Genomic DNA, 25,129 nt, shown 5'->3' on the forward strand with positions numbered 1-25,129 from the left:
TCAAGCAGAAGCCCTATGTTCTGATATATGCACAATCAAATTCACTCAGTAGAGGCTCAGATTTTTTTTTTTATTGATGATATCATATGGTTCAGATATAGACAACAAATCAGCAATAGTAGATGATCCATTAGTCATTAGCAGCACCTAATGCCAAATTATCCCAATATAAACTGACATAAATTATAGGCCCTACCCTCTAGGACCCAGGAGCCAGAATTATTCGCAGCTGCACCAGGAGTGTGGTGGTAGCTTTGCCAACATCAGCCACATGGGCAGTAACATGTTCCTTTTGGCTGGGGGCCAGTCCCCAACACACGTGCAGGTGAAGGTACTCCAGGCCTGGGGTCTATGGGCCAAGGGCCACCAGCAGCACCAGAGACGTGTTCATGCTGATCCAGGTGGGCAAGGAGAACTGCAAAGGCCTACAACTGAGCAGATGCAACGTAGTCCTAGCTGGGACCAAAGAGCAGGAGCTTCCACAGAACGGAGGCCAGAGCCAGTACCAGTCCTAGCTGAGGGGGAGGAGGGGGTCCTAGCAGTCCTTGTAGGGAGTTCTACTCCTTACCCAATGCTTATGGCTAGAATTTTATTAAAGGCCACTAAGTGAGCAGTACAATTGTCTGGGATAAGACCTGACAAGATATACATCGTTTATACTAATGCACAAGTTAATGTGTGCTGTGAAACCATCCCAGAGTAGCAAATTTTATTAGCCATGGCTCCAAATTTTACACACGGGTCTCCATTAAAGATAACCAGACTGTTACATAATTGGTGGTGAATTCTTGAAGAAAAAGTTTCTAAAGTTCCTCTTAAAGGACCAACTGTCTTTACAGATGCATCCAAACATAATATTTGTGCTGTATGCTCTTGTGACTTAACTATTAAGAGAGTAATCAGAACTCCTTTTTCAGTCCACTCAGCAGAATGAATTGTACGCAATCATTTTAGCTCTTACTTATTATCTGGGAGACATAAATATAATATCTGATTCGGCCTATTCAGTAGGTATGGTACAAAGAATCGCCACAGCTCAAATAAAATTTGTAGCCTCCAATATATATATCAGCTCTTTAAGGAACTTCAAGAGCAAGTGAGAAAACATCAAGGTAAGATTTATATCTTGTATGTCTACTCTCATAGTGGACTTTCAGGTCCTATTTTTTATGGTAATTCAAAGGCAGATACCCTTCTAACTATGTCGGCCAATACTCCTTTATTTCAAGAAACCCAAGAATCTCATTCTAAATATCATCAGGCTGCCTGAGCTTTACATTTACAATTTGGAATAACAAGAGAAGAAGGCTAGGCAAAATTACCAAACACTTGCCACAAAAATAAAGTCAGATTTAAATAATTGAAAAGACATTAAGTGCTCTTGGATAGGCCAAGCGAATATAATCAAGATGACAATACTCCCTAAACTAATCTATTTATTTAGTGCTATACCAATCAGACTCCCAAGAAACTATTTTAATGACCTAGAAAAAATAACAACAAAATTCATAAGGAAGAACAAAAGGTTGAAGTAATGAAAAAAAAATCAAATGAAGGTGGCCTAGCTGTACCTGATCTAGAATTATATTATAAAGCAACATTCATCAAAACCATTTGGTAATGGCTAAGAAATAGAGTAGTTGATCAGTGGAATAGGTTAGGTTCACAGGGCAAGATAGTGTATAAAAATAGCAATCTAGTGTTTGACAAACCCAAAGATCCCAACTTTTGGGATAAGAATTCATTATTTGACAAAAACTGCTGGGAAAACTGGAAATTAGTATGGCAGAAACTAGGCATGGACCCACATTTAACACCACATACTAAGATTAGATCAAAATGGGTCCATGATTTAGACATAAAGAACTAGATCATAAATAAATTAGAGGAACATAGGATAGTTTACCTCTCAGACTTGTGGAGGAGGAAGGAATTTGTGACCAAAGGAGAACTAGAGATCATTATTGATCACAAAATAGAAAATTTTGATTACATCATATTAAAAAGCTTTTATACAAACAAACTAATGCAAACAAGATTAGAAGGGAAGTAACAAATTGGGAAAACATTTTTACAGTTAAAGGTTCTGATAAAGCCTCATCTCCAAAATAACAGAGAATTGACTCTAATTTATAAGAAATCAAGCCATTCTCCAATTGATAAATGGTCAAAGGATATGAACAGACAATTTTCAGATGATGAAATTGAAACTATTTCCATTCATATGAAAGAGTACTACTCTTTCATATTTCACTACTGATCAGAGAAATGCAAATTAAGACAACTCTGAGATACCACTACACACCTGTCAGATTTGCTAAGATGACAGGAACAAATAATGATGAATGTTGGAGGGGATGTGGAAAAACTGGGACACTGATACATTGTTGGTGGAGTTGTGAAAGAATCTAACCATTCTGGAGAGCAATCTGGAATTATGCCCAAAAAGTTATCAAAATGTGCATACCCTTTGACCCAGCAGTGCTACTACTGGGATTATATCCCAAGGAAATACTAAAAAAGGGAAAGGGATCTGTATGTGCCAAAATGCATGTGGCAGCCCTTTTTGTAGTGGCTAGAAACTGGAAGATGAATGGATGTCCATCAGTTGGAGAATGGTTGGGTAAACTATGGTATATGAAGGATATGGAATATTATTGTTCTGTAAGAAATGACCAACAGGATGAATACAGAGAGGCTTGGAGAGACTTACATCAACTGATGCTGAGTGAAACGAGAAGAACTAGGAGATCATTATACACTTCAACAATGATACTGTATGAGGATGTGTTCTGATGGAAGGGGATATCTTCAACATAGAGAAGAGGGCTAATTCAGTTCCAATTGATCAATGATGGACAGAATCAGCTACACTCAGAAAAGGAACACTAGGAAATGAGTGTAAACTGTTAGCATTTTTGGTTTTTCTCCCTAGGTTATTTTTACTTTCTGAATCCAATTCTTCTTTTGCAACAACAACACAACAAAATTCAGTTCTGCACATATATATTGTACATAGGATATACTATAATATATTTAATATGTATGGGAATGCCTGCCATCTAGGAGAGAGGGTGAAGGGAAAGAGGGGGAAAATTTGGAACAGAAGGGAGTACAAGGGATAATGTTGTAAAAAATTACCTATGCATATATACTGTCAAAAAATGTTATAATTATAAAATTAATAAAAAAAATTAAATTAAAAAAAAAGAGAGAAGAAGCTAGGAGCATAGTAAAAGCCTATACAGCTTGCATTCCTTTCTATGCTCCTACACTCCCTCCAGGGAAGAACCCTCGTGAGACCTAATGAAGTTTGGAAAATAGATGTGGCCCATTATAAATCTTTTGGTCGTCTTGTCTTTTATCCATGTTGTGGTAGACACCGTTTCAGGATTCATTTTTGCAATACCAGAAGCAAAAGAGACAGCCCGAGTGGTCATTGAATTCCTTATAGAAGCATTTACAATTATGGGTGTGCCACAAGCAATAAAAACAGACAATGGACCTGCATATACTTCTAAACATTTTGCACACTTTTGTGTACAGTATAAGATTTTACACACTACTGGCATACCTTTTAATCCTCAAGGTCAGGCAATAGTAGAGAGAAGAAACAGAAACATTAAGATGCTCCTCCAAAAACAAAAGAAAGGGGGAGCCACAGGTAAACCTAGAGAACTTCTAAATTTAGTTCTCTATACCATTAATTTTTTTTAATTTTTGTCAAAGATGCACTGGCTCCGGCAGACAGGTTTTGTAACCCACTGGAAGGACAGTGTCCAGTGCGAGCAGCTCCACTGTCTTTAGATAATCGCCCGGTCATGTAAAGAGACCATGGTGAATGGAAGGGACCAGATAGGTTAACTGCTTGGGGGAGAGGGTTTGCTTGTATCTCTACAGATGGAGAAGGAATCAGATGGGCGCCAACGAGCCGTATTTGCCTTGTCCATTGGAGAGAGACGGAGCAGATCCTTGAAACGAAGGAAAAGACCCAAGAAACATAATAAGATCTTTCAGCCCAGAAACCGCTAGCAATCCCACTTCCCTTTGGTGCTTTTCATCTCCCTTCCTGAGAAATCAGTGGGGGGCATGATCACCTCCTTTTAGGGGTTCTCACCTCCCTGAGAAGTCAGGGATGGCGTGACCACCTGTGTTCTAAAACAAAAGAAAGCGGGAGATGTGAAGGGTTACAACTGAGCAGATACAAGGTAACCTAGCACTTGAGGCTAATTACCAATTGGACAATTCTCTATTAAGATGTTTGGAGAATGATCCTACTTAACTACTCTGTGCTGGCTTGATTGGTAGGTGTGGACAAAGAAGGGGAAGTGAGATGGGTGGATAGGAGGAAGAGTTTCATTCTTTTGGCAATGGAGAGAGGGGAAGGAGGTGAAGAGATTCCTATATCTAATCCCCTGAGAGGGAAAGACCATGAATAAATACTTTTGCTTATCCTGACTCCCTCTGATTCTAAGATATCCATAGTCCCAACAGAGAACTATGAGACCTCGGTGTGGGAGCGCAGCCTGGATGCCCTGGTATGGTGGGAAAAGGCCACCTTTGAGCTGCAACTACTGGGGCTGCCCAATGGACCCAGAAACAACTCCACCTTGCAGCTTACTGTGCTGCACTGAGCCCTGCTCAGCCTTGACAAGTTTCTTGGCCAAACCGAAGTGGACATTCGAGAGTTGCACTAGGACCAGGGCCAATGGAAAACCTAGTGATATACTCTGAAATCAAAACCAGAGAAGGAGAAAGAGAAAGGTGAGATAAAAGTGGACATCCAGTTTATGAGAAACAACATGACTGCCAGCATGTTTGACCCATCTGTGAAGGATAAATCCCATAATCTGTTTGGGAACTGAAAGACAAAATGCCTCAACCATCATCCCCAGCATGGTGCATACAACTGAGAGTGATGACGACTCTCCCACCCAAAACAAGAAAAAGAAATTGAATGGAAAGGGAAACTGAGGATTTCTCAGAATAATAATTTTGGGTAATTCAAGACTCAGCACCAAGGATCTGTTTAATCGTTAGGCTCTGGGAAGAAGATCAAACACTTGCTCTTCCAGCAGAAAACATTTAAGAGATAACCCCCCTGACCTTTACTCAACTACTTAGAGAAGAACCTACCTAATTATTTAATAGTCTGGAGATATTCAAGAAGCCTCTAAACTGACTATCTCTATTTGTTAGCTATCTCTATTTGAGAAAAGCCTGAGGAAACCAAGTCCCCATAGTTATTTTATCTCTAAATAAATCTCCTTAGAAATTGATTATTAACCTTTGAAGCAGATCCTTTTTTGAAACATTTATTGCTTAACCAAGACCCTAGTACCACAGAAGCCCATCTGTATTCGAAAGACAAATAAAGGAATAAAGGTTGAATTTGCCAATGATTTTAGGACGATTAACAGGAGATGGATGAGAGAATAATTTCTATAATCTTTTTTTTCTTGACTATTTAAACCATCTATTAACCTCTGTAAAATCAGTCCCTTTTCCTTGAGTACTCAGGGAACAGAACCCCCATCCCTTCTCGAAGATTCTAATAACACTTCTAATTTTCACTTTGAGAAATCTCTGAATAGTCATTTTGAGTCAGGGGTTATGTTGCCCTCCCACACAAAATCAAAGATCAAAACCTTATTTTCTAGGTCTTGTTTGCAGAAAACACCCTTTTCCCAGTCCATGTGCATCCTTCCCACAGCTAAGCCTGAGAAACTGACTCCACCCGAGAGACTTCCAGTCCCTATGGGAAGATGATGTGGAGGATGAATCTTCTTCACCCTGCAGCAGTATGTCTCACCAGAGAACAGCAAGTGTAGCCATCTTACAAACCAGTTAGTGAAGATGTAAACGTGATCCTTGTGAATACAGAAACTGAGCAAGAAAGTAAGGAGAACAAAAGGCAGGAGAACAAGAAGTCCTCTCTTCTCTCTCTGGTCACAGGAAAAAAAAAATTATCAGAAACAGTGAGACCGAGAGCATCAGCATTTCTGGTGTCTTTAAGAAGGATAAAGAAATCAAGCCTGTGGAACACATGGTAAAAGAAAGAGAAGAAGACTTCTTGAAATTCCAGTGAAATATCTTGATGAGAAGCCTGAGAAGCCTGAAGACTTGTCAGCCTCTCTCTCTAGACAGAGCAAATCTCCAAGCCCTTTTGAGGAGGTGACCAGGATGCAGTCTGGAGCAGAGCCTGACCCTGAGCTAAGCCCAGGTCACCTGCCATTTCTACAAGGAGGCCCCAAACCAAAGCTTTCAAGCCCAGAACTCATCTTGTGAAACCTATGAATACATAACAAAGATCCTTCCCACTGGTTTGGGTACTCTACCATCATCGAGAACTTGCTTAATGAGGCCATTAAAAAAAATACAAGCCATCTGATCCTGAATTTGCTTATACTCAGTTAACTCACAACAAGCTGATCCAGCTGGTCCTAAAACAGAAGAAAACTATAAACAAGAGAGTTCCAGGTGCATGAGCTGGAAGACTACATAGACAACTTGCTTGTCAGAGTTATGGAAGAGACCCCCAACATCCTCTGCTTTCCAGCATAATTAAAGACTAAAGCAAGGGAAGATGTGAGTCATGACAAAAATAAATAAATAAATAGTTTTTAAATAAATAAATAAATATATATATACATATATGTATATATATATAGATATATATAGATATAGATATAGATATATAATTGTCACAAAATAATTACATAAAATTTATATATATGGATATATCCACTGTGGAAATAATTTAAATATAGTGTCCTTTTTTATTCTTTCTTGTCTTTATCAGTTCTGCCGTCAAGCTTTCCCCCCAAAATATGTCATCTCTTCTGAATCTATTATTTGACCTATTTCTTTGTTTATAACATAAGGAGTTGGAGTAGATGTCCTCTGAGACCTCTCCCAAATCTAGTTCTATGACCCTATGGTTTTAGCCTTTCTGTCTCTAAAGCCTATTTGGCAAAGATTCAATGCTTAATAAATAATTATTGAATGATTAATTTTGTTCATAAACAGTGAAAAGAGTCCCTATATCTACAAAATCACAAAATTTTGGGAGTTACAAAATAAATTACATCTGGCCATCCACTCTATTCATGATTTCCTTTACCCCAAAGCCTCAAAGATGTGACTTCAAGTCATTCTACAGTAGCTGGTCTGGTTTATAGCACTGAATTTGTTCACATAGTCAATTGGATACATAAAATGCTTCAAAAAAGAGACAAAATTAATACCATTGACTTAATGCCAATCAGAATGTTATATAGTTTAAATGCTATAGTTTATATAGTTTAAAGAAACTGTTTTCTTCCTAGTGTCCTTTTCTTCCACATTGCTCCTGTCAGAGTAAGAGCAAAAAATAGTATTAGCTAGTGTCAGCAGGAGTTGTGTTGGCAGAGCAGCTGCCCTCTTGGCACAACAAACATGGTAAGGGATACTCTAAAAAGGTTTCAACTAATTCTTGCTGTAATTCTGACTTAAATTGCTCCAGCAGATCTCTTTATGTATCTGTGCTTCCATTTCTTTGTTATCAAAATGAGACTACCAAGACTGACAAGGAACAAATGAAAAATGTATCCACTTTGTAGAGGAATATCTAATATGACTGTAAAGACTTGTAGAGATGTTTGGCTCAATCCTACAAGCCTTTATTAAGTGACTACTGTATACCAGGAGCTATGGTAGATTCTCATGATAAAGAAACAAAAATGAAACAGTTGCAGTCCTGCTAGTGTAACAAAATGCATAGAATGTGCAATTAAAATCAAGCAAGCCTAATGAAATGAGCAGCTTAAGGAAGTTCTTTTAAAAGTAGGAGCCAGCGCAGGTAGGTGTCTGAGTGAATAGAGGACCAGCCCTGAAGTCAGGAGGACCCGAGTTCAAATATGATCTCAGACACTTAACACTTCTAGCTATGTCACTCTGGCAAGTTATTAAACCCCAATTGCCTCGGCAAAATAAAATAAAAGTATGAGCCCAAGTAAGCAACTTAACTAGCCTCAATCTTTGTTGGAGTCTGAATAGTACAGTGAATAAAATGCTAGCCCTAAAGTTAACTCAATCTTCAAACACTTACTAGTTATGTGACCATAAATAAATGGGAATAATGACAGCACCTACTTCCTAGAAGTATTGTGAGGATTAAATGAGGTGATGTTTATTAAGAGTTCTAATCACAGTGTCTGACACAAAGCAAATACTAAAAAAAAAAAAAAAAAAAAAAAAGTTTATTTCAGGGCAGCTAGATGGCACAGTGGATGGAGCACCAGCCCTGAACTCAGACACTAACCTATGACCCTGAGCTAATCACTTAACTCCAGTTACTTTACCCCTTAAATAGATGCTTATTTCCTTCCCTTCCATTTATCAAATGGGGATGATTATACTCACACTACCTATCTCACAAAATTAATACAAAAGCACTACAGTAACCTGAAAGAGCTAGATTTTGAGTGCTTTTCTTTAATAGCATATTTTCTAATTACATGTAAAGGTAGTTTTCAACATTCATTTTTGTATTATTTTGACTTCCAAATTTTTTCTCCCTTTCTCCTTTATATCTCCCCCAAGATAGCAGCAATCTGATAAAGGTTATATATGTACAGCTATTTTAAACATATGTCCATGTGAGTCATGTTGGAAAAGAAAAATAAGAACAAAAGGGAAAAAACACAAGAAAGAAGACAAATGGCAAAAATAGTATACTTTAATCCACATTCAGTCTCCTTAGTTCTTTCTCTGGATAAGAATGACATTTTTCCATCCCAAGTCTATTGAAATTGTCTTGGATCAATAAATACATTGCTGAGAAGAGCCAACTCTATCATAGGTGATTATCATATATTCTTGCTGTTACTGTGTGTACAGTACTGGTCAGCTCACTTCATTCAGCATCAGTTCATGTAAGTCTTTTCAGACTTTTTTTGAAATCAATCTGCCCATCATTTCTTATCATGATTTTATATTAGTAACAAAAATATTCCATCACATTCATATATCATAATTTATTTATCCATTTCCTAACTAAGGGACATCCACTCAGTGACCAATTCCTTTCCACTACAAAAAGAATTGTTGCAAATATTTCTGCATGTGTGGATCTTCTTCCCTCTTTTATGGCATACAGATAGCAATTATACTATTGAATCAAAGGGTATGCACAGTTTTATAGCCCTCTAGGCATAGTTTCAAATTGCTTCCCACAATGGCAGCAGCAGTTCAATAGCATGCTATTCTTATTAGGAGGCATTGTGCTCCAATGCAAAGAATACCAAATGCAGAGTCTCAGGACTTTATTCAAATCTAAGTTCTACTCTGTGCTGTCTGCATGACCATGTTGTCTTGCATGAGCAAGTTGCAAATCTCTAGGCCTCAGTTCCCTAATCAGTAAAATGAAGGAGTTGTAGTCTATGATCTCTAAGTCTCTGATAGCTCCAGAACAATATATGATATCATGTTTCTACTGGCATTGATATCTGAAGAGGTCAGATGTTAAAATATGAGTCTTCCAATATCCTTTTATGTCAGGAGTTTTTAACTTCTTTTGTGCCATGGACTCCAGTTGGCAGTCGGGTAAAATGTATGGAACTTTTCTCAGCATATTGCTTTTAATGTATAAAATAAAAATAAAACAAGCTCCATAAGTGAGTAATGAGGGAAGAAAAAGATAGAAATGGACAAAGAGTGAAGGGATAGAAGGAGGCCTTATCTTCAATAATCAGAAGTTACAAGTAGAAATTTATACAAATGAGAAAGAAGTTGGAGAAATGAATACTGAACTTATGCAGAATAAAGTGAGCAGAATCCAGAGAATACTTTATATTATAATAACAAATACTGTAAAATGAATGATTTTGAATGACACCTCTGATCAATGCAGTGATCAACCTACAATTCCCAAAAAACAATGATTTAGAATACTGCCCATCTCCTGACAGAAAATTAATGGGCTGGATAGGCAGAATGAGACGTGTGGTTTTGGATATGACAAGAGTGGTGATAGAATGGACAAGGGAATGGAAAAGTTTGAGGTCTGTCCCAGGGAGAATTTGAATAATGAAGAACAGAAATAAAGAAAATTAAGAAGGGAAATAATGAATCTATGGGATTAGTAATGGAAAATAGATTGCAGTTAACTAATTATCTTATACCAATTAGCTCTTTTGAATGGCTTCCACCAAAAAAAATGACTACTTCTGCTGATATGGACCTTCATTATTGGTTTGTAATTATATCAGGAGAAAGTATCAGAAAAAAATTCATGAAGAAAGGAAGGAAGAAAAAGGGGCTAGATAAGACCAAAGCAATACATCATCATCATCATCATCATCATCATCACCATGTCTACCTTCTAGACCTAAATAATTATTTTATATTACATTTATGTTATATATTATATATGAAGTATATTATATTATAATTATTTTTATTCCAGATGAATTTGTCTAGCTTAAGGTTTTTTGGAACCTCAATAATAGGAAAGCAGAAAAGCAAAACATTCATGAAAACAGCTTCAAATCCCATGAATATTTGCAACAAAAAAAAAAAAAAAAAAAAAAAAAAAAAAAAAAAAAACTGGCCAAAACTGATAGAAAAAACTATTCAAGAATGGAAAAGAGTAATTTTAAATCGTTTCTGGCGAAGATGATGAAAATATTTAGAGGATCACAGGGATTCTTGATCTAGAGCTGAGGACCTCAGAAGCCATCTAGTTCAACCCTTATATTTCATATGACAAAACTGATGCCCAAGGAAGCTATGTGACTAGGTAATTTAGAGAATGAACATTCATGGCAGGATGTAGATCCAGGCCCTCTGAAACCAAAGCCATTGTTCTTTCCATGATATTGGAGAGAAAGATATTTTTTTTTAAATTTGTACATAAAGAAATACTAAAGTAAGGGCAGCTAGGTTGTACAACGGATAGATCACCAGCCCCGAAGTCAGGAGGACTTGAGTTCAAATCTGACCTCAGACACTTAACACTTCCTAGCTGTGTGACCCTGGGCAAGTCACTTAACTCCAATTGTCTCAAAAAAAAAAAAAAGAAAGAAATAAAGAAAGAAATACTAAAGTAGATTTCAATTCATTCTATTAAGATCAGTGGATTAGAGAATGAGGTCATTGAAATAAATTAAAACAAACCAAACAGGTCATATGGAATGACATAATAAGTAGCTAAAATTATAGAGCAGGAGGAGAAGCTAAATCTGTGCAATATTGGACAGCTGCCCAATTCAGAATCTGCCCATGAGAAGGATATAGAAAAAGGAAATGTAATCAAACCTTAGTTTTAAATGTTCCATGATAGTTTTTTTGTTTTTTGTTTTTTGTTTTTTTTGGGTTTTTTTGCAACCACCTGGCAAAAATGGCAAAGTGTGACTCAAAGATGTTTAGGGGTTCTTATTTAAAAAATAATGGGAGAAAAAGAACCATGATCTTGAGGGGAACCACTCCCTGGGAGGTCAATTTAAAATTTAAAAAAGGCAAATTACAAGCAATGACTTAAAAGTATTCAGAATCACTAATAAGACAAGTAACAATTAAAGCAATTCTAATATTATCACATATCCATAAAATTGTCAAAAGATGGAATAATGTAAGTGTTGAAGGGGTTTTAGAAAGACATGCTAATTTAATGACTGATAAAACTGAATTTCTCCAACCATTCTGGTAAGCATTTAGCTTTATGCAAGAAAAGTTAGCAAAACATAAGCTTTAGGGTTAAGGTAATATATACCTCTTTAGAGTTTCTGGCCATAGGTTAATCATTTGCACTCAACCAGTCTTCCCTGAGTTTGGCCTATATCTCAGGAAAATAGAAAAAACTTCATACTTCTTCAACTTATTTAATAAAGATAAGAAAAAATTTTCAAGATATGTTCATTTATCAAATATTTTTGCTAAAGAAGAGAGGAAAAAAATGTTCAAGATATGTTCACTTATCAAATATTTTTGCAGCACCATCTGGTTAACATATGACCTTTCCCCAACTTTAGGAGAGTCAGACAAGATTTGTCAGCTAACCATATACTTCTCCTGAAATATACTAGGTTCAATTCATCCAGCTGTGCTAAGGGTCACTTTTTTCTGTTTGGGCTCCAAACACCTGAATGGTTACTAGAGATATATTAGCAATGAGCTGAAGTAGACAGACTCGTTAATGTTGACTTTTAACAGTTACTATATACTGACAAACATAAGGGGAAAAAACCTGACTTTCTGACATTGATTTTCAAACTCCAATCAGCAAATATTGAGTGCCTAATATGTCTTAGACACTAGACAAAAACAGAAATGAAAAAGTCCCTACCTTTACTGAACTAACATTTTATCAAGGGATACAACATGTATGCTCCCAACCCCAGCCCACTGTCAAGACAACTGTCTTTTCCACATAGGGACGACTCCATCCTAAACCTGCTTTCCAGATTCATGAGTACCTAGTTAGTATCTCCATTTCTTTGAGGGGAGGAAAGCTAAGCAACCATGTTGCTCAGTTCATTTTTGGCTCAATTCATTCTCCTGACAATTCCCATTAGTTGTCTTGCCCCATGTATGTATGTCCTTCTCTACTCCACTCTTTTCCAACTTTCTGTTAATGTTTTTGTCTTGCCCATTAAAATATTAGGAAGCATTTCATTTTTTTTTTATTTTTAATTGTGAGACCTGGAAAAGACCAGGGTCACCCAATGCATCCTAAGTCATCCCCAGTTATCTTAACTTTTGTTTTGGAGGTGAGATTGAGATTGCTGACTTGGAACTGCTCTGTCTCACTAAAATCCAATTCACATGCAAGTCAAGACATTATCCTCATGATGTCATTAGTGCTCTTCAAGAACAAAGTATGAACAATATTTGTATTTTATTCCCTAGAAATTAGCACAGCACTTGCCACAGGATAAACATTTAATAAATGTCTTATCTATCTGTAAATTTAAGGAAATACAAAGTATATACAAAATAATCCAAAAAAAGTAGAAAGCACTAAAAACCAGGGTAGAACATAGTACCTAAGCTGTTCTTTGAAAGAAAAGAGAAATTATCAGAAGTGAACATGATAAGAGAGTGAAATACAGATATGGAGGATGTTCTTTGCAAAGGTATAAAGGTTTGGAATTCTCAATACAGGGAATAGCTCATAAGCTCATTTGACAACACAGAAAGTAATGAAGGAGTAGTAACAAAACTATATCTTGAAAGTACAAAAGTAGAGAATTTTAAATGTCAGCCTATGGGTTTTGTATTTTATTTTCGATGTGATGTTTTGTTGTTGTAGTTCAATCATATCCAACTCTTCATGCCCCCATGGAACATAGCATACCAATACTGTCCATGAAGTTTTGGAGGGGTTTGTTTGTTTATCTGGGTAAAGAGTAGTTTGCCATTTCTTTCTCAAGTGGATTGATCTCAAACAGAGATCAAGTAGCTTGCCCAAGATCACACAGCTAGTAAATATCTTAAGTCAAGATTTGAACTCAAAACTCCCTGACTCCAAGCCTAGTACTCTATCCATTAAGCCTCCTAGCTGTTTCTAATAATGTGATGTTTTAGGAGTACTTTAAATGAAAAATTATGGAGAATGAAAGAGAAAAAGTATGTTTGGGTTTAGACTTCAACAGATAGCTTCAGCTTAAAACACTGCTAGTACCCAATGGACACAATGTCTTCCATAGGACATGGATCTGGCTTTTAGTTGCTTTAATTCAGCACACTTATGAGAACACATGATGGACTAGAAAATCCTAGTACTAAAGCCCTGAGTTTGAACCTAGCTCTGAAATTAGAAGCATAGGAATTTATCTCTTTAGATCTGTTTTCTAACCTGAAAGTGTGGATGATAGGCAGACCTAGCGTTCAAGTCAGAAAAATCCCTGTGTCCCAGTTTTACAGCTAACAATATTTTTTTAATTAATAGTTTTTATTTACCAGATATTTGCATGGGTAATTTTACAACATTGACAATTGCCAAACCATTTGTTCCAATTTTTCCCCTCCCTCCCCCACCACCCCAGATGGCAGGTCGACCAATATATGTTAAATATGTTAGAGTATAAATTAAATACAATATATGTATACATGACCAAACAGTTGTTTTGCTGAACAAAAAGAATCAGACTTTGAAACAGTGCACATTTAGCCTGTGAAGAAAATCCAAAATGCAGGAGGACAAAATTAGAAGGATTGGAAATTCTATGTAGTAGTTTATAGTCATCTCCCAGAGTTCTTTTGCTGAGTGTAGCTGGACCAGTTCATCACTGCTCCACTGGAACTAATTTGGTCCATCTCGTTTTTGGAGAGGGCCACATCCATCAGAATTGATCATCATATAGTATTGTTGTTGAAGTATACAACGATTTCCTGATTCTGCTCATTTCACTCAGCATCAGTTCATGTAAGTCTCTCCAGGCCTTTCTGAAATCATACTGTTGGTCATTTCTTACAGAACAATAATGTTCCATAATATTTATATACCACAATTTATTCAGCCAATCTCCAATTGATGGGCATCCACAAAGTTTCCAGTTTCTGGCCACCACAAAGAGGGTACAGCTGACAATATTTTTAAGAACATAGTCCTTCAACTAACACTGAATGTGTAATCCTAGAAAAATAACTTAATCTCCCAGTGTTCCAAGCAATCTTCTAAGAATATAAATTGTACAGCAGAGGCTGATCTGCTTAAGTAAAGGAATTTTCCATACAGGAAGTTCTTATATTGATAAAATTACAGATCTTCCTGCTTCTTTAATAGGGTAAGATAGATAGGTAGATGATAGAAAGATTAGATAGATAGGAAAAAAGAAAGAAAGAAAGAAAGAAAGAAAGAAAGAAAGAAAGAAAGAAAGAAAGAAAGAAAGAAAGAAAGAAAGAAAGAAAGAAAGAAAGAAAGAAAGAAAGAAAGAAAGAAAGAAAGAAAGAAAGAAAGAAAGAAAGAAAGAAAGAAAGAAAGGTAGATAGATGATAGATAGATAGATAGAAAAATAGGCCAATAATAGATTAAATGATAGATGATAGACAAATGATAGACTGACAAACAGATAACAGAGTACACAATTTATTTCAAGGAATTAATGTGAGGGACGCATTTTGCTAATCTTCATGGTCTAATTAAATCTGAATCATCAACTGACAATAGCCACATGTTTTTAAATGCAGATATTTTTCAAGCTGCTTGGTGGTGATTTTTCTTCTTTCTTCTTCATAGATTTCTAGCTGCCCAGCATTCATCCTATGTGAAATTTGGGCTGCCTTTGAGGAATTCATACAAGAGAGTCATTTTCACTGACTCCAATAACAATCTCTCTGTATACTGCCATTTCCCCCAATATCATAAACTATTAGTTGATTCTTTATATATATATATCAACCCAAACTATTCTTACCAATCATAAAAATAGGTTAAGTTAGAGTGTGTATGCATATGTATGCCTATGTATGTATGGCATGTCTACATGTGTGTGCATTCATGTGTGTATAATAGATGGTGTGTGGGTGTGGGTGTGTGAGCAGAATTTTCTTCAGAAGGCCTGATAGAAATACTGAGTCAACCTCCAAAAAATGGAAACTCAAGAAAACAATACTAAATATATATTCCATTTTATCTCCTATGTACTCCCAAAGATATTATTTGCTGCCTCTGTGTGTGTGTGTGTGTGTGTGTGTGTGTGTGTGTGTGTTTATGTGTTTCACTCTATCTCATCTATGGTGGAATCTATAAGGTTTTTCATAAGATAAATGGACTGCAAACTCACCCAGGCTCAACTTCAGGGCAAAACAATTCTACCATAAACCTAGAAAATCAGGGTCATAGGTACACTGACTTAGGAGACTCCTGTTCTGTTCTGAGTCTGATACCATCATTCGCTTTCTTTAAGGTTCTTGACAAGTCCTTTAATGTCACTCCTAAAAGTAAAAAACTTTTATTTAATAAAGGAAAGGAGTCCTTTGCCTTGAAGTTTACATTTTATCTCTCCAAAATGTCCACCATCCTTTCTCAACTAATCTCCATGTTTCCCTTAGCACTATTGCATTTCATGCAATTTATTCTGACTCCAACTTACTTCTCCAGGCTCATTATACATGTAAGCTTTTAAAGGGCAAGAGTGCTTTTCATTTTTTTTCTCAATGGCTGGTATATAGTTAACAATAATTGTCAACTTATTATTGACTGATTTATTTTGTATTATCTAAGCATTTCTTGAATCTTTGTATGTGCATCTTTGACATAAATTTCTCTAGAGGAGGGATAATTAACATGTGTTTTATAATTAACATGTGTATCCCTTTGACAAGCATGAACCCTTTTTTTATAATCAAGCTTTTAAATACATAAAAAATAAATATATAGAGTTGCAAAGTTATACTGAAAGAGTATTCAGAGTATTTTACATTTGTAGACGCTAGGCTATAAAGAATATACATAAAATGAATAGACTTATGATTTCTCAAGAGCTTTGCAATTTTCTTTTATTACAAAAAATATGGGATTTCCTTACACTGACATCTTAATCTTTCCATGCCTCAGCCAATGATTTATTGAATTGCTGAGCTTAGCACAGTGTTTGGAATTTGGTAAACAGTTAATACATCCTTATTAACTGACTGATTTTTCCAGTTACCTGTAAAACCAATTTTTTTTACATTTCTTTTTAAAACTTTGAGTTCCAGATACTCTCCCTTTCTCCCTCCCCCCACCACCAATGGAGAAAGCACATGTAATGTTATGCAAAACATTATTATAAAAGTTATGTTGCAAAAGAAAACATAGATTCTTCCTTTAAAAAATTTAAGAAAAATAAAGGGTTTTAAAAAGTATTCTTTGACCTGTAATTAGAAAAAAATCAATTGAAAGAATTGTATTTAGTTCAAATGGTAACTACCTAATAAATGGTCAACATGGTAGCTTGAGTCATCAAGGTGGCACTGGACTTGGAATCAGGAAGATCTGAGTACAGATCTTGCCTCAATCATTTACTAGCTATAAGTTAAGACAAGTCTCCACCTATGAAAAGAGAACAATATACTACACAATCTCTAAGATTCCTTCTAATTCATCAATCTATGATTCTACGGACTGTCTAGTAAGCATTTTCTATGATATTGACTGCACTATAACTTAGGTAACATTTCACATTTTAAACACAGTACCCTAAGTAAATATTTCACATTTTAAAGGTAAACATTTTATGGTATAGTGAGAAGAAAAATGGTTCACAATACTACTGAGCTTATATCCCAAAGAGATCTTAAAAAAAGGGAAAGGGACCTGTATGTGCAAGAATGTTTGTGGCAGCCCTCTTTGTAGTGACCAGAAACTGGAAACTATGTGGATGGCCATCAATTGGAGAATGGCTGAATAAATTGTGGTACATGAATATTATTGTTCTTTAAGAAATGACCAGCAGGGTTTAATATTAGGAAAACTATTAATATAATTGACCATATCAATAATCAAATTAATAAGAACCATATGATCATCTCAATAGATGCAGAAAAAGCATTTGACAAAATCCAACATCCATTCCTACTAAAAACTCTTGAGAGTATAGGAATAAATGGATTATTCCTTAGAATAATCAGGAGCATATATTTAAGACCGTCAGTAAGCATAATATGCAATAGAAATAAACTGCAACCTTTCCCAGTAAGATCAGGAGTGAAACAAGGTTGCCCACTATCACCATTACTATTCAATATAGTACTAGAAATGCTAGCCTCGGCAATAAGAGCCGAGAAAGAGATTCAAGGAATTAGAGTAGGAAATGAGGAAATCAAACTATCACTCTTTGCAGATGACATGATGGTATACTTAGAGAACCCCAACGACTCTGCTAAAAAGCTATTAGAAATAATTCAAAATTTCAGCAAAGTGGCAGGATACAAAATAAATCCACATAAATCCTCAGCATTTTTATATATCACTAACAAAATGCAATAGCAAGAGATACAAAGAGAAATTCCATTCCAAACAAATGTTGAGAGTATAAAGTATTTGGGAATCCATCTACCCAAAGAATAGTCAGGATTTCTATGAGAAAAATTACAAAACACTTGCCACAAAAATAAAGTCAGATTTAAATAATTGGAAAGACATTCAGTGCTCTTGGATAGGCCATGTGAATATAATAAAGATGACAATACTCCCCAAACTAATCTATTTATTTAGTGCTATACCAATCAGACTCCCAAGAAACTATTTCAATGACCTAGAAAAAATGACAACAAAATTCATATGGAAGAATAAAAGGTCGAGAATTGTAAGGGAACTAATGAAAAAAAACTCAGAGGAAGGTGGTCTAAGTGTACCTGATCTAAAGCTATATTATATAGCAGCAGTCACCAAAACCATTTGGTATTGGCTAAGAAATAGACCGGTAGATCAGTGGAACAGATTAGATACAAAGGACAAAAAAGGGTACATCTATAGCAATCTAATCTTTGACAAACCCAAAGATACCAACATTAGGGATAAAAATTCATTATTTGGAAAAAACTGTTGGGAAAACTGGAAATTAATATGGCAGAAATTAGATATGGATCCACACTTAACACCATATACCAAGATAAGATCAAAATGGGTCCATGATTTAGGCATAAAGAGTGAGATAATAAATAGATTAGAGGAACAGAGGATAGTCTACCTCTCAGACCTGTGGAGGAGGAAGGAATTTATGACCAGAGGAGAACTAGAGATCATTATTGATCACAAAATAGAAGATTTTGATTACATCAAACTAAAAAGTTTCTGTGCAAACAATACTAATACAAGCAAGATTAGAAGAGAAGTAACAAATTGGGAAAATATTTTTAAAAGCAAAGGTTCTGACAAAAGTCTCATTTCCAAAATATATAGAGAACTGACCCTGATTTATAGGAAACCAAACCATTCTCCAATTGATAAATGGTCAAAGGATATGAACAGACAATTCTCAGATGAAGAAATTGAAACTATATCCACTCATATGAAAGAGTGTTCCAAATCACTACTGATCAGAGAAATGCAAATTAAGACAACTCTGAGACACCACTACACACCTGTCAGATTGGCTAAGATGACAGGAACAAATAATGATGAATGTTGGAGGGGATGTGGGAAAACTGGGACACTGATACATTGCTGGTGGAGTTGTGAAAGAATCCGGCCATTCTGGAGAGCAACTTGGAACTATGCCCAAAAAGTTATCAAACTGTGCATGCCCTTTGACCCAGCAGTACTACTACTGGGCTTATATCCCAAAGAAATACTAAAGATCGGAAAGAGACATATATGTGCCAAAATGTTTGTGGCAGCTCTTTTAGCAGTGGCTAGAAACTGGAAGATGAATGGATGTCCATCAATTGGAGAATGGTTGGGTAAATTATGGTATATGAAGGCTATGGAATATTATTGCTCTGTAAGAAATGACCAGCAGGATGAATTCAGAAAGGTTTGGAGAGACTTACATCAACTGATGCTGAGTGAAATGAGCAGAACCAGAAGATCACTACACACTTCAACAACAATACTGTATGAAGATGTATTCTGATGGAAGTGGAAATCTTCAACATAAAGAAGAGCCAACTCACTCCCAGTTGATCAATGATGGACAGACGTAGCTACACCCAGAGAAGAAACACTGGGAAGTGAATGTAAATTGTTAGCACTAATATCTGTCTGCACAGGTTACATGTACCTTCGGAATCTAATGCTTATTGTGCAACAAGAAAATGGTATTTACACACATATATTGTATCTAGACTATATTGTAACACATGTAAAATGTATGGGATTGCCTGTCATTGGGGGGACGGAATAGAGGGAGGGGGGGATAATTTGGAAAAATGTATACAAGGGATAATATTATAAAAATATATAATAAAAAAAATAAAAATTAAAAAAAAAGAAATGACCAGCAGGATCACACACACACACACACACACACACACACACACACACACACAAACACACACAATATTAGAAGTCAAGAAGCCAATAGTGGAATGATTGAACAATATATGGTATATAAATGTAATGGGATACTATAATGCTACAAAATATAGTGAAGGTAGTTTAAAATAAACCTGGGGACATTTTCATGAATGTAAGGTGAAGTCAAGAGAAATAGGAGAATAATTTATAAAGACAAATATCTTTGAAATACTTAAGAATATGATCAATGCAATGATCAATCATAATTCTAGAAGACTGATAATAAAGAATGTTGCTCAATTCATGACAGAGAAGGGATAGGACACATTTTTGGATATGGCCTATGTGGGAATTTGTCTTTCTTGATTATTCATATTTGTTACAAATGTTTTATTGTTTTGTTGTTGGGAGAGGAAGGGTGTGAGGGAGAAAAAAGATTCCCATTCATTTTTTAATTAAATTTTTTTTTAAATAAAGGAAAGTAGATTACTTAGCATGAACTTTAGCAAATATTAGGCATGTACTCAGTGAACCAATAACAGTTCCTAATAATCATTACTTTCATTTCTAAATACTCCCAAATCCTACATTGAATAATTCATTATAGAATTTTCCAGTTATTCATATCAAGTTCAGAAGTCTATATTTTCCCAAATATTTTTGGTTCCCCATTTTATTAGGTAAGACATGTACTTTTTCTACATTCCTAATTACTAAACACTTCAAAGGCACTCAATAAATAATAGATGATTTCTTAGTATTTAATCCAGAAAGAAGAGCAAAGAAAAGTACATGTCTTTGGACAATTGTTGTTATCTTGCTTTCACCCATGTTAGTTCAGTAATTATTTAAAGACAAGGCAGGCCAGCAAAGTTAGTAGTATAACCTTAAACAAAATGGAAAGGGGAGATCAAACAGAACCCAAAGAAAAAAGATATATGTAGAAGTTGATTCAAAGTCTCTTAACTCCGGATCAATTTCTTTCTTATGTGGTATTTGAAATTATGCCCCATGTCATCAGCTTTAGAGTAATATCTCCCTCCACATTCATATTGTTTCTCATATTTTTTATCATCATGGTTGGAGGAACTGCTTCAGATCAGAACACTGTGTTACCAATTCAGTTTTTGTCCTGAGAATAAAATATTTGCATTTCCATTATTCACTTATTCCATGAATTATAGGAGTACCCTGGCATACCTCAACCTTTTCATTATGCTGTAATTTGATTAGCTGACCATTTAATTTCTCTCTTGTTAGTGGCTACTCAGTCTTCTGTAGCAAAGATGAATGGCCAAGCAAAACAGAAAATATTGAAAAGGTCAGGGAGGCAGAATATGTAGATATATTTCACAGAACGAGCTATGAAATACAATTCTGATACATTATCCTCTCAACAACAGCAGACAAGGAACAGAAAATCAGTTCTTTCATATTCCAATTTGACTTAATCCATTTATGGAATAGCTGGAAATTCAAAACAATTTGATTGGCCTTAACAAATGATACCCAAATTTGTTTCCTTATCAGATACCTAAAATTTCTTCACTTTCTATTTTCTGACAACTCAGTGATAGATTGTTTGGGCCTATTAGTTCACATTTACATGGATTTGTATGTTATCAAAAAAGGTCATAATTATTTCATCAGCTATTGCTCAAAGCACTTCATAGTGGAGAGGAGCAGGATAATGTTAGTGATAATGGTCTCATTTTGATTTGATTTAAAGCCCAGAGAGTCTTTGATAGCATATAGTTAACTAAATATTTTCCCTGTACTCTCTGCTCAGCTACTATCACTTTACTTTGGGCCTTTGCTTCCTCTCATATAGTCTGTTGTAATAGTGTCTTAAAGATCTCCATGTCTCAAATCCATAATTGAGCTAAAAAGACAAAATAATTTTCCTAATTCACAGGTGTGACTTTTTTTTACAGCCTTCATCAAAAATCTTCAAGGGCTCCCTAGTGTTTATGATATTTATGATATTATTATGATATTACTGGTTTCATCATTATGATATGAGTGTTTCCTCCAGCAATGCAAACCAAAACATAGCAACCTAGTTTTAAAGCTTGAAGTGGCCTTAAAGGTCATCTACTCTTCTTTTAGCAGGTCTATTCCCATTTTAAAGAGGTAATTGTGGCTTAAGGATGTTAAATAACTTAGCCAATGTCATAAAAACAGTATCAGAAGCATAATTTAATCTCAGGTTCTCTGACTCTAAATCAGTGGTCTTTCCCACTGTGCCATGCTCTCTAAAATATGCATTTCTGTGTATCCTTTGTGATACTCATCCATAAGTTCACCACTATTGACCATGCTGGATGTCTTCCTTACTTTCTCGTAATATTTCCAGAATACTAGTGTCAGTACATAGATTCACTGTCCCCTTTTGATTAGTTCCTCTTCTTTTTCTGTCATTCATTTCCTCACACTACTTCATAATACATATCTCATGACATTTCTCCATAATTTCTCATTTGGAATTTGTTGCAATCAGCTTCCATTGCCTTTAGAAAGTTCTTCAGTTTTTGTTCTTCTTGGAAAACAGCAGCATTTTAGCTTTGGCAATAAGAGTTGAGAAAGAAATTAGAGGAGGTAATGAGGAAACCAAATTATCACTCTTTGCTGATGATATGATGGTATACTTAGAGAACCCCAAAGATTCTACTAAAAAGCTATTAAAAATAATCCACACCTTTAGCAAAGTTGCAGGATACAAATCCACATAAGTCATCAGCATCTTTATATGTCACTAACAAAATCCAACAGTTAAAGTTACAAAGAGAAATTCCATTTAAAGTATCTACTACTAGTATAAAACATTTGAATCTATCTGCCAAGGGAAAATCGGAAACTATATGAGCAAAACTACAAAATACTTTCCACACAAATAAAGTCAGATCTAACCAATTGGAAAAAATATTAAATGCTCTTAGATTGGGCGAGCAAATATAATAAAGATGACAATACTACTAATCTATTTATTTAGTGCTAACCAGACTCCCAAAAAAAACTATTTTAATGACATAGAAAAAATGACAACAAAATTCATATGGAAAAACAAAAGGTCGAGAATTTCAAGAGAATTAATGGGAAAAAATTTTAAATGAAGGTGGCCTAGCTGTACCAGATCTAAAATTATATTATAAAGCAGCAATTGCCAAAACATTTGGGTATTGGCTAAGAAATAGACTAGTTGATCAGTGGAATAGGTTAGGTTCAAAGGACAAAACAGCCAATAATGTTAATAATCTAGTGTTTGACTTATCTTTTGGGATAAGAACTCACTGTTTGACAAAAATTGCTGGAAAAATTGGAAATTAGTATGGCAGAAACTAGGTATTGACCCACACTTAACACCATACACAAAGATAAGGTCAAAAATGGGTTCATGACCTAGGCATAAAGATTGAATTTATAAATAAATTAGAAGAACATAGGATAGTTTACCTCTCAGACCTGTGAAGGAGGAAGGAATTTATGACCAAAGAAGAACTAGAGATAATTATAGATCACAAAATTTTGATTATATTAAATTGAAAAGTTTTTATACAAATAAAACTAATGCAGGCAGGATTAGAACGGAAGCAATAAATTGGGAAAACATTTTTACAATCAAAGATTCTGATAAAGGCCCCATTTCCAAAATATATAGAGAATTCACTCTAATTTATAAGAAATCAAGCCATTCTCCAATTCATAAATGGTCAAAGAATATGAACAGACAATTCTCAGATGAATCCGACCATTCTAGAGAGCAATCTGGAATGATGCCCAAAAAGTTATCAAACTGCATACCCTTTGATGCAGCACTTCTATTACTGGGCTTATATCCCAAAGAAATACTAAAGAAGGGAAAGGGACCTGTGTGTGCCAAAAATGTTTGTGGCAGCCCTTTTTGTAGTGGCTAGAAACTGGAAACTGAGTGGATGCCCATCAATTGGAGAATGACTGAATAAATTGTGGTATATGAATATTATGGAATATTATTGTTCTGTAAAAAATGAACAATAAGATGTGTTTCAGAAAGGCCTGGGGAGACTTACATGAACTGATGCTGAGTGAAATGAGCAGGACCAGGAGATCATTATATACCTCAACAACGATACTGTATGATGATCAATTCTGATGGATGAGGCCATCTTCAACAATGAGATGAACCAAATCAGTTCCAATAGAGCAATAATGAACTACACCCAGCAAAAGAACTCTGAGAGTTGGCTATGAAACACTACATAGAATTCTCAATCCCTCTATTTTTGTCCGCCTACATTTTTTATTTCCTTCACAGGCTAATTGTACACTGTTTCAAAGTCCGATTCTTTTTGTACAGCAAAATAACTGGACATGTATACATATATTGCATTTTAACTTATACTTTAACATAGTTAACATGTATTGGTCAACCTGACATCTGGAAGAAGGGATGGGGGGAAGGAGGGGAAAAGTTGGAACAAAAGGTTTTGCAGTTGTCAATGCTGAAAAATTACTTATGCATAAAATTTTTGTAAAAAATAATTAATTAATTATTAAAAAAAAAAAAAGAAAAAAAAGATTTTTGCATCAATATTCATTAGGTAAATTAGTCTATAATTTTCTTTCTCTATTTTGGCTGTTCTTGGATTAGGTCTTAGCATCATATTTGTATCTTAAAAGAAATTTGGTAGGATTCCTTGCACTTTTTTCCCAAAAAGTTTAAATAGGAGTGACATTGTTCTTTAAATGTTTAGTAGAATTCATTTATCAGCTCATCCAGCTCTGTAGATTTTTCCTGTTGATCTCAGCAATTTTTATTTTTGTAGATATTCATCCATTTCATTTAGATTGTCAGAATTATTGGCATATGATTGGGAAAAATAGCTCTTAATTATTGTTTCAATTTTCTCTTCATTGATGGTAAGTTCATTCTTTTTATTTTTGATACTGGTAACTTGGTTTTCTTTCTTTTTTCTAATCAAATTAGCCAATGTTTTATTTATTTTGTTGGGTTGTTTTCCATAACAACAACTTTTAGCTTTGTTTATTAGTTCAATGGTTTTCTTATTTTCAATTTTATTAATCTTTCCTTTGATTATCAGAATTTTTATTTGGCATTTAGTTGGGGATTTTAAATGTTTTTTTTTCTCTAGATTTTTTACTTTCATGTACAATTCATTGATCTTCTCTTTCTCTGTTTTATTCATGTAAGAATCTAGAAATATA

At 35.1% G+C, this 25,129-nt stretch overlaps 1 pseudogene; it reads left to right on the forward strand.

The window, feature by feature from the left end:
- The first annotated feature begins 271 nt into the window (after nucleotides 1-271).
- Nucleotides 272-6,564, forward strand: LOC141550360 (rab11 family-interacting protein 1-like; annotated as a pseudogene).
- The last annotated feature ends 18,565 nt before the right edge of the window (nucleotides 6,565-25,129 follow it).

Source organism: Sminthopsis crassicaudata, chromosome 1 (genome assembly GCF_048593235.1).
Source record: "Sminthopsis crassicaudata isolate SCR6 chromosome 1, ASM4859323v1, whole genome shotgun sequence".
NCBI lineage: Eukaryota > Metazoa > Chordata > Mammalia > Dasyuromorphia > Dasyuridae > Sminthopsis > Sminthopsis crassicaudata.